This window comes from Lathamus discolor, chromosome 2 (genome assembly GCF_037157495.1).
Source record: "Lathamus discolor isolate bLatDis1 chromosome 2, bLatDis1.hap1, whole genome shotgun sequence".
Taxonomy (NCBI): Eukaryota; Metazoa; Chordata; class Aves; order Psittaciformes; family Psittacidae; genus Lathamus; species Lathamus discolor.
In genome coordinates, this window is record NC_088885.1 from 80,574,360 (window position 1) to 80,584,367 (window position 10,008).

Below are 10,008 nucleotides of genomic sequence, written 5' to 3' on the forward strand. Positions count from 1 at the left end.
TAAGCTTTACTTCTCCTGCAACAGTAGACAGCAACCAAATTCTGAATAACATACCATGCATTTCAAATACTCGTAGAGAGAACTTTATTTAACTCCTTGTAAGTTTCACCATTTTTTAATACAAAATTACAAACCTGCGCCATCATAGAAATGCATATTATCGCAAATGTAGAAATGGATAACTTTACTTCAGAAAGGTATGATGTATAGTATATACAATTTTATCAAAATCATAGTTATTGCCAAGTTTGAAACTTGAAACGCATGTGAACTTATAGACTACAAATATTTTGCCCCCTAACTTCAGGAAAAATGTATTTAATTTTTTTTGTTAGTACATTTTTTCTACTTGACTTCTGTTGTCTGTCTGAACATCGGTATTGTGTACATGAGTAGCTATTCTGTTGAATCCATGCACATATTACTTTTAATGAAAAGCTACTGATCTCCTCTTATGGTATATGCATCAGAATTGCCACCTCAGTCAACTATCTAGAAGACTACAAACTGAATTTAACAGCTTATGGCACACTTGCCCTCGCACAAGACGCATTGGAGAAACGGAGTAGGAAAACTGTCATGCTTACTTTCTATGCTGCCCTCAAGGTGAAAGCAGAGATTCTGGTTTCCTCCACTTGGTAGCATAATCTAAAAGATAATTCCAGGTAGGCAGAACACTAATCTGCTCTTTCTGTCACGTATCTGGAATCTCCTCATACTTTCCTCTCCTTCTCACAAATGATACTTGAGTAGCTGCTAGTCTGAGCAAAATGCAGCCACATTTTTCAGTATTTGATCTGCAGGCCCCATAAAAATTTGTTTCTTTAGATTTCTGAAGCAGTTCTTTCTATAAATGCAATTCAATATTCATTCCCATTCTGCTAAAGGAGGATTACATTCCGTAAATTTTAGATGAGCATTGCTAAAGGTGAAACTACAAAAATAATTTCCATACTTTTCACATTCTAGCAGTTATTTATTCCTGCTTAGAGGTCACTGGTAAAGATATGAAATAAGGTACAGCTTACCGAAAATGAGAATAAAGCACAGATACCTTAATCCACGTCTTCTGAAATAGTGATTTATTCATTCATGTATTGAAAATTAAAGGATGGCAGATTTTTTATTACTATTGTTTAACTTAAGAATAGTTAGGATGATTTTCAGATTTGCAGTATATTTTTTTTTCTGGACATTTTCATTCACTCAGAAGTGACCTTTCTGCTGTGCAAAAAATCTTAAGAGAAAACCTTCAGACAGCTGTAATGAAATCTGCTTATGAGACAGGCATGAACATAGGTCACAAAATAACAAAAGATTTGATTTCAACTCACTGCCTTCAGTTCGGTGATCAGAAGCTGTAACTTCATGTTTTAGAACAGTCCTACAATACTATCACAAGCACAGTGTTTCAAAAAGACCCTGAGAAAATACTGCAGAACACTCAAATATTTAGAAGAATTCAAAATTAAAACTTTTGAAACAAAAAAGTTTCAAGATGTTTGTTATTATAAAAATAAGACTTCACACAAGCATTGGCTTATTCAACTTTTAAACAGAGAAGCTGTAATCCATTCTCATGTTTACTAGCCCTTATGTTAGTATTTGCCTCTGTCCTCAGGTGAAAACCATCATCTGAACCATTTCAGCATTTTCTATCCTTTTAAACCTTTAGGAATATACCAGGGACTCTGAGTCCTCTTCAAGGTTTTGGTAGGAGAATTCACTTGCTATTTGAACTGTTTCAGCCACTAGGAATTGTCATTCATTTCCTTTTTTTCTCTACCCAGCAGAGAAAACAAGTACTTATGGTCCTCAGAAGAGACACAGTCACCTAAGTGGAGAGACCTTTTAAAATTTCTGTTAGTGCCAAGCAGCCTAATAAGAGGTCAAACCACAACAGTGGGAAAAATATGACTAAGCTTAGAGCTATGTATTTTCTGGATTACTTTGATATGGTCATGTATTTGCAAATATACCTCTTTCTTATTATATTGTGTTTTTTATTAATTGCAATATTCTTCCATTTGTATTACAAACCAGAGAAGATGATGACATCAATTTTTAAGGTACAATAAGCCTAAATCTTGTGGGTTTTATTCAAGTACAAAGAAATATTTTCCTTGGTACTTACTGCTGAGCTCATTAGCTACACAAAAGTGAAATAAAAACTCCTGCTTGTGTATAGTGGTGACATTTATCACACATAAACTGCCTAAGTGCTCTAAGGGCCTCCATGATGGCTTCAGGAATTACTTAATTTACACAAAGTTGACAACAGCCTGAAGCACCCTTTCCACTTATTTGCTAATGGTGCGAGTAAAATGCTGCTTATCTCATTCAGTGAGAATTCTACCTCTAGAGTGTAAACTTTGAGACAATGGGGCCAGGTGCTGTTACAGGTTTTCTACTGCCCAACCAATCCATTAGATCAAATGTATTTCTTGGGAACCAAAATTATTTGGTGTGGCTTTGCATCAGCATGGAGAAGAGACATAATGAGAGGTGAATTTTTGCAGGAGCATAGGATGTGAAAATCACACCTGCATCCATACCAAAGCCCTCATGGAGATGGACCATTGTCACAGGGTATTTGTTTTTAGTTACTTGCTTTCCCCCAGTGGAATGGAGGAGAGAATCCAAACACTGTTAGGTAAGAAAAGTGGTGGGTTGAGATGAAGACAATTTAATAGGGAAACCAAAAACTGCACACACAAGCAAAGTAAAAAAGCAATTAATTTAGCACTGCCCATCAGGCAGGTGTTCAGCCATTTCCAGGAAACCAGTGATCCATCGTGTATAATGGTTACTTGGAAAGAGAAACACCATCACTCTGAACATTCCCCACTTCCTTGTTCCTCCAACTTTGTATGCTGAGCATGCTGCCTTACAGCATGGGATTATCCCTTTGGTCAGCTGGGGTCAGCTGTCCCAGCTGTGTCCCCTCCAAATTTCTTGTTTAACCCCAGCCTACTTGCTGGTGGGGTGGGGTGAAAGCAGAAAAGATCTTGACTCTGTGTAGGTACTGCTCACAGTAACTAAAACATCCCTGTGTTATCAACACTGTTTCCAGCACAAATCCAAGACATAGGCCATGCTAGCTACTATGGAGAAAATTAACTCTATCCCAGCACACAAGCAAACTCTTTATTTCTTGATTTATTCTCTTGGTTTAATCTCTTAAATGACCACAATTAGAGATATTATAATGGAGCACATTTAAGCAAAACAGACTTGATAGATCTTCAGTGTAATATATGACTATTATAATGGTTTCTTTCTACACATATATATGTGTACTAAGGTTGTTATAAGGTTACTGTCCTAATTGGAAGAATCAAAGTCTGTTTTAACAGTAGTAGGTATTATGTCCACAACTCAAGCACAACATGTGTGCTGAATAATAAAGAAGATGCAGAGCAATCTTGAGTGATACCCTTTCTTTGATATGTTTTCCCTTTTTACACTATTTTACATGTAGTGTAGCTATAACACACAGAAAACACGGAATAATGTATTTTATTAGGTATTAAAACTTCATACATGCAGTGACATTAGGTATTGTTTATTAAAGCTTTCTCTATTTTTTTTTTTCTTTAAGGGTGGTTGAAAAGGAACTATTTCTAACAGATGTTGACCTATCTTATTTATATTGTTACACCATCTGATCTTATTTTATTCCATCTTACCATAAAGACTGCTTTCCTTTATTTAGCCAAAATAAACTGTGATTTGTACTTCATCCAAAGTCAGATTTTCCTCAGCATAATCTGCAGTCTAATCAAGGCAATTATTTTTTTCGCTTTTAACCAAGTTTTGTCCCTCATGTCACTTCACTCCCTCCCCACAAAAAAAAAAAAAAAAAGCAGCTTATTTTTACTTTCCAAATACTTTGTCACTGTTCTTTCATCTTAACTGAAGTTTTGCAGACAACACCACAGAGGACCAGGGTAAAGTGTACAATTTACAGTGCCAATTCAAAGTGTAACTCTTTCTTCAGTACCTTTTACTGAAAATCAGGTGGAGTAAGCATAGCAGAAAGTTTTCATCACAGAGACTAGTGAATTAAAACATTTCACCTGATGTGCTAGGTCAGGGGAAAGTAATTATTTCTTGCCTGTTCTTTTAACCTGCAGAGAGGGAAATATCTGGGGGTAATATGTAAAGTAACACTGCATGAAGAGCTGGAAAGCAGGTGGTTTTAAGCTGATAAAGACAGTTATGGGGAATTCCTGGATTTTTCTGAACACTTCTGTGGTGAGTTGGGATGGTGGAGATAAGCTCTATGTAGTTGTTTCTAAAGCCTTCTCTTGTATAGTGGGAGCAGTTGGGCTGCTGGAACTTGGGGTCCTTTGGTTTCTGTGTGACTGAGGTTTTGGTGTGAGTTTCCTAACAGAGAACTGTTTCAGAGTAATCAAAATGGTATTGCTTAGCAGCCTGAATGAAGCTGGTTTTGTGCAGCAGGTTTGAAGGAGAGCTTAGGAAGAATTTCCTTGAGAATTTGATTGTTTAAGGTTCTGGTTGAAGACTATGAGAAAAGAGGATTCAGAAAATGTTTAACTCATGAGATGGTTGTTAGTTGTGTTTATGGCATTAATTCTATTGAGATGTTTTCCTGACAGCAATAGGTTCTTTCATCTGTTTCTATTTAATTATTATAAAAATGATGAAAAAGTACAGGCCTCAGATAATTACTGTAATTTTCATGGGTATATTATTTCAGTGGCTTTTTTTTTTTTTATATATATATTAGCAGAATTGAATGTAGTTCCATAGACTTTAGATCTGTTTAGCATTATTCCTTTCATGAAGACTGAACACCACATTTAGTATTAGTCCTAAAGGCTACTGCTGCTAAGTTTGTTTGACTATTTGTAAAAGGCTGTGTTTGTGAAAAAAAACCAAAATACAACTCTTTTTGTTTAAGAGAATACTAATCAAAACCCCAAGATTTAATGCAAGGACTCCAATTTCTCTGTTTCAAGAGCCTGCATGGAATTCTTGTCAGGAAGAAATGATAATTCAACTGAATATTTAAGTGTTTGATTAAATCCTATTGATTTCAAAGTTAAAGGTAAGTTTAAGTGACTTGATTAGTAAAGCCTTTCTTAAAGAAAATCTGTATAAAGTTAGTAGTTTGACAACATTAATAGGATGGGACTTTGGATATCAAGCATGTACCTATATGGATAGCTTCTTTCATGCCTGATGTATTCACTCACCTACTTGGCTTTTATGGCTTAATTCCAAAAAATGTTTTCATGTCAGCCTTGTAGATATTCTAGAAGAAATTTCAGTCTCTTCTTAAAATTAAGGCTTCTGTTGTATGCATAGTTTTAGACTTCATTGTGCAATTCCAAAAAGGTGATTCACAAAAAAAACCTGATGTTCTAAAACTTTGGCATGCTGAGTGAGAACTGCATTAGGGGTTCCTTTAAATCATTTCACAGCTGCTTTTTCTGGTGTGCCTTCAGTACCTGCAAGAATGTATCAAAACCAATGTTTTCCCGCCACACACACTCATTTAGAAAAAAAGAAAACCAAACCCTACTCAAACCCATAATGTTGGATATAACATAGATATGCTATGTTCTGGTTTTTTTTTTAACTTAATCTCAACTGATAAAAACACATGCAGGTTAACTGTGTTTTGTATTTTTTTATTGCTTCTCTCATGTTCAGGTATCACTGAATTCTTAAATGTGTATGTAACTTACGTTAACACTGGCACGTCTTGGAACTTTTTTTATCCATGTGCTGTCCCTTGTGAAACTGTCAGAATCATCTCGGGTTAAAAGACTACTGTTCTTAAGTCAAAGCCTCCTTAAAACTTAGATGGTAAAGAAACTAAAATTAATTATTTGCTTTGATTGTTAATTCTGTTTTATGTTACACAGTCACAAACAAAACAGTTCAGATTCTGTTGCTAGTCACATAACCAAATTGTATGAACCTGGAATGCTACTGAAAGAGAACTGGCCCTCTCACAAGTGTGTTAAATACCATTAATTAATTTATTATTTTTTATTTTTTAGCTGAAGACTTGAGGTGTAGATAAGAATTTGCAGGATAAACCAAACCTAAAAGATGTAACCTATCATACATATTTTATAAAAATGAAATTAGGTGAACATATAGAAAATATGTGAGACCCTAAACCTGTATAAAAATTTTAGGAAGTTGGATAATTATTATTATGCTGTCTTTCTGGTCTTTGGGAAGGAAAGAAGGGAAAGTTAGTGCAAGCACACAAAAATCTTTTTGGGGGTCAGGGAGAGGGGCGAGAGGAAATCACTACTAGAAAGGATGTAAAATGATTGCTTTATTTCCAAACAGTTGTTGAGGCAGATATTGTCAAATATCATTGCTCTCCTTCTGATCAGTGTGGATTTGTTCCCATCCTCTGCCCCCTACTCCTTTTTCTTTTCTTTGTCTTTCAGAAGCAACATCTTTTCTAGGCAGTTATGGATAATTGGCAGTACATGAATTTTCTTGCTTGTGCCCAATAAATTTTTTAAGCTCTTATGCTGGGACTTAATTTATGTTCTCCTTGGAGTGTCTGATCCAATTATACAGTCAGTTGGGCTTTGATATAGACAGCTAAGTTAGTATGTGATGGGAACCAAGCTGTAGAATTGTCCATAAACAGAAATGGGTGTTTTGTTAAATGTTTACTATATTCCGTCCCTGCTGAGTAATACCTGTAAAAGAATGATCATAAAGAGGTAATTTGGGAGGATAAGAAACATAATTTAATTAGATATTCTAAGTTTTCATCACCTTACACACAGTTTTTACCAAAAAAAAAAAACCCAAAACAACAACCATAAAACTCCAGGGGATAAATACAGAGTTTTCTTGTGTTCTGTGGAGCCTAGAAATGTAGCTTGAAATAGGTATCAAGTCACATCTTCAAATGTTTTGTGAATGCAGAAGGAAGCAGAGGCATGTATGTGAGCCATTAACTATTAATTAAACTGGCCACCTAGCTGGCTAACCTATGTTTGAGGCAACACCTGTCTTCATTATCTTTAAACTTTATGGCATTTCCTGCTGATTTGACTTTTATGTTCAATACGTGGCTCTTTCAGGAGAGCCATTAAGAGCTTCCCCTGAGCGCCTTGTAGTGCAATTCCAGTACATGCTCCAGTATTAATCTTCTGCACTTTAACATTACAGGAAGCTATAGATTTAGATATACATAATTTTTCATAGGCTTGTCTGAGCTAAAATACACAGTTTGGCTTATATTTCTAGACAATTCAATTGTTTAGATTATTTTGTTGTGTGTCTCAATTTTTCTATAACATCAGAACTTTAGAAGATAGTATGTGTTCTTATATCTATGCTTCTTAATGCTTTCAAAAGATTTAATCTTTTTTTATTGAATAGATTCCAGAGAAATGCAAGGGGTGGGGAAAAAACTGTTCCTTGGGGTGGCTTTGACATATAGCATGCTGTGACAGAATTGTAACACTTCCAAAATAAGAGATATTAAATCCTGCTGATGCTGATACATTTTCAGTGTCCCAGCATGTAGTTAGATCAGCTGCACCCTTAACTACTGTTGTATTGTGTGATGTTGCATAATCAGAATATGATGCTGTTAGAGCTATAGGCCTTTCATTATGGTTGCTGTTGAATGGCTGCATTCAGTATTCTGTATTCCACTCCAGGGAGTACTGCAGACGTGCTTTCTACAGATTTTGCAGCCCCATTAAAACCACTTGAATCTTCCTTCCATTCAATGTGGGGGTTTAACTGGTTGCATATATGAAGCAATAAGCACTGCATTGAACAAAGAAAATTTATAAAGCTTCTATTTTATTACCATGAATATGAACAATTTTGAAGAAGATCTAGAATATATCAAAAGTGACAAAGTAGTATTGAATTTTTTTTTAACATGCCTGTTTGCTCAGGATCAGGGAAAGCTAACTAGGGGAGTGAGGGTAGTTAGAAAGCAGTCATCTTTACATTTTTATTCCATCAGCATGGATTTGTTTTGGTGGTGTGGGGATTAGACTTCACTCTCCTTATGCAAGCTGCTTTTTTTTTTTTTTTTTTCTCTAGAATTATCTCGTGATTTAACAGAGAAACAACTTCATAATTTGGAAGGAGACAGAAAAGAGATGGTTGTATTCTTTAGGTTGTGGATGCCTTCAGGAAGTGCTGGAGCTTTTTAGGTCTGTTCTTTTTAGTTCCTCTATTTGGTTATCTCATTTGGTGTTTTGTAAACCTTTGACACACACTTCTTTCTCCACCCATAGTGTTCCTTCCCATTTGTCTTCTGTAATAAACGCTAAGGCAAGTTTACTTGGCTAAAGTGCGTTTAATTATTTAAAAATCAGATTTCAAAAATATATGTTTTTTTTTTGAAACAAAGATGAAAATGTATCTACTGTGATCCTTGAAAAGAGAACTCTTAAAAGCATATTCAGAACAACAGAGGAATTTACTTTCTGGAGATTTCCACTGCAAAATAATATACTGTTTACCTGTGTTGGCTAACTTGAGCTAGCTGTTTTGTTGAGAATGTGAGCTTGTATCTAACTGGAGCTTAAAACTACTCCTCTCCCTCCTGTGACCAAAATAAAGAAGTTGGTGTTTGCCACCGAAATTCATCATTCAGTCCCCTAGCTATCACAGAATCCCAAGGGTTGGAAGGGACCTCAAAAGATCATCTAGTCCAACCCCCCCGCAAGAGCAGGGTAACCTACAGTACATCACACAGGAACTTGTCCAGGCGGGCCTTGAATATCTCCAGTGTAGGAGACTCCACAACCCCCCTGGGCAACCTGTTCCAGTGCTCTGTCACTCTTACAGTAAAGAAGTTCTTCCTGATGTTAACGTGGAACTTCCTATGCTCCAGTTTACACCCATTGCCCCTTGTCCTATCACTGGATATCACTGAAAAAAGCCTAGCTCCATCATCCTGACACCTACCCTTTACATATTTGTAAACATTGATGAGGTCACCCCTCAGTCTCCTCTTCTCCAAGCTAAAGAGACCCAGCTCCCTCAGCCTCTCCTCATAAGGGAGATGTTCCACTCCCTTAATCATCTTTGTGGCTCTGCGCTGGACTCCTTCAAGCAATTCCCTGTCCTTCTTGAACAGAGGGGCCCAGAACTGGACGCAATATTCCAGATGCGGCCTCACCAAGGCTGAGTAGAGGGGGAGGAGAACCTCTCTTGACCTACTAACCACTCCCTTTCTAATGCACCCTAAGATGCCATTTGCCTTCTTGGCCACAAGAGCACATTGCTGGCTCATGGTCATCCTCCTATCCACCAGGACCCCCAGGTCCCTTTCCCCTTCGCTACTTTCCAGCAGGTCAACCCCCAACCTGTACTGGTACATGGGGTTGTTCTTCCCCAGATGCAAGACTCTACACTTGCCCTTGTTAAATTTCATCAAGTTTCTCCCCGCCAGCAAAGATAATCAGAGATTTTTCAATTACCTCAGTATGAGGAAAGATCAAGTAACTAAATCTTTATCTTGGCGAAGGGAAAAATGTTCTAGTGGCTTATAGAATGATGAATGACCATAAATTAATCACTTCATATTCATTTCTCATGTCTCATGATACGGGAATGAGGGATACTTTAAAAAATTAAATAAAATCCGACAACAGGTACAGAAAAAATGGAAATAAGTATCTGTCATACAAAACATAAACTGTGGTATCTTTTTGCCAGCAGTCATCATCTCAGAGCAGAGTATAACTACACAGAATGATTAGACAAAATCATAAGTTCTCTATGAGCTATCAAACACTTAAAATGAAGACCCTGACTCTCATTTAAAGGTCCAGAAACTGTGTGTTAACATATCTCAGTAAGGGGTGTTTTCAAGTCTGTTTTATTGAGACATAGTATACTCTTTGATATACCTGCTGAGTTCTTCATTCAGACTGGATGGATTCTACTAGGTAAAGACAATGAAAAGTCCCAGAAACCCAAGAAGCATTTACGGCTGAAGAGAAAAAAAAAAAAAGGGGGGGGGGG

General features: G+C 36.6%; 1 long non-coding RNA gene across 1 annotated transcript; it reads left to right on the forward strand.

The window, feature by feature from the left end:
* Positions 1–4,171: 4,171 nt before the first annotated feature.
* On the forward strand, positions 4,172–8,316 carry LOC136009273 (uncharacterized). Its single transcript, XR_010610454.1, has 3 exons — positions 4,172–4,257; positions 4,928–5,074; positions 8,074–8,316. It is a non-coding gene; the product is annotated as an uncharacterized LOC136009273 (long non-coding RNA).
* The last annotated feature ends 1,692 nt before the right edge of the window (positions 8,317–10,008 follow it).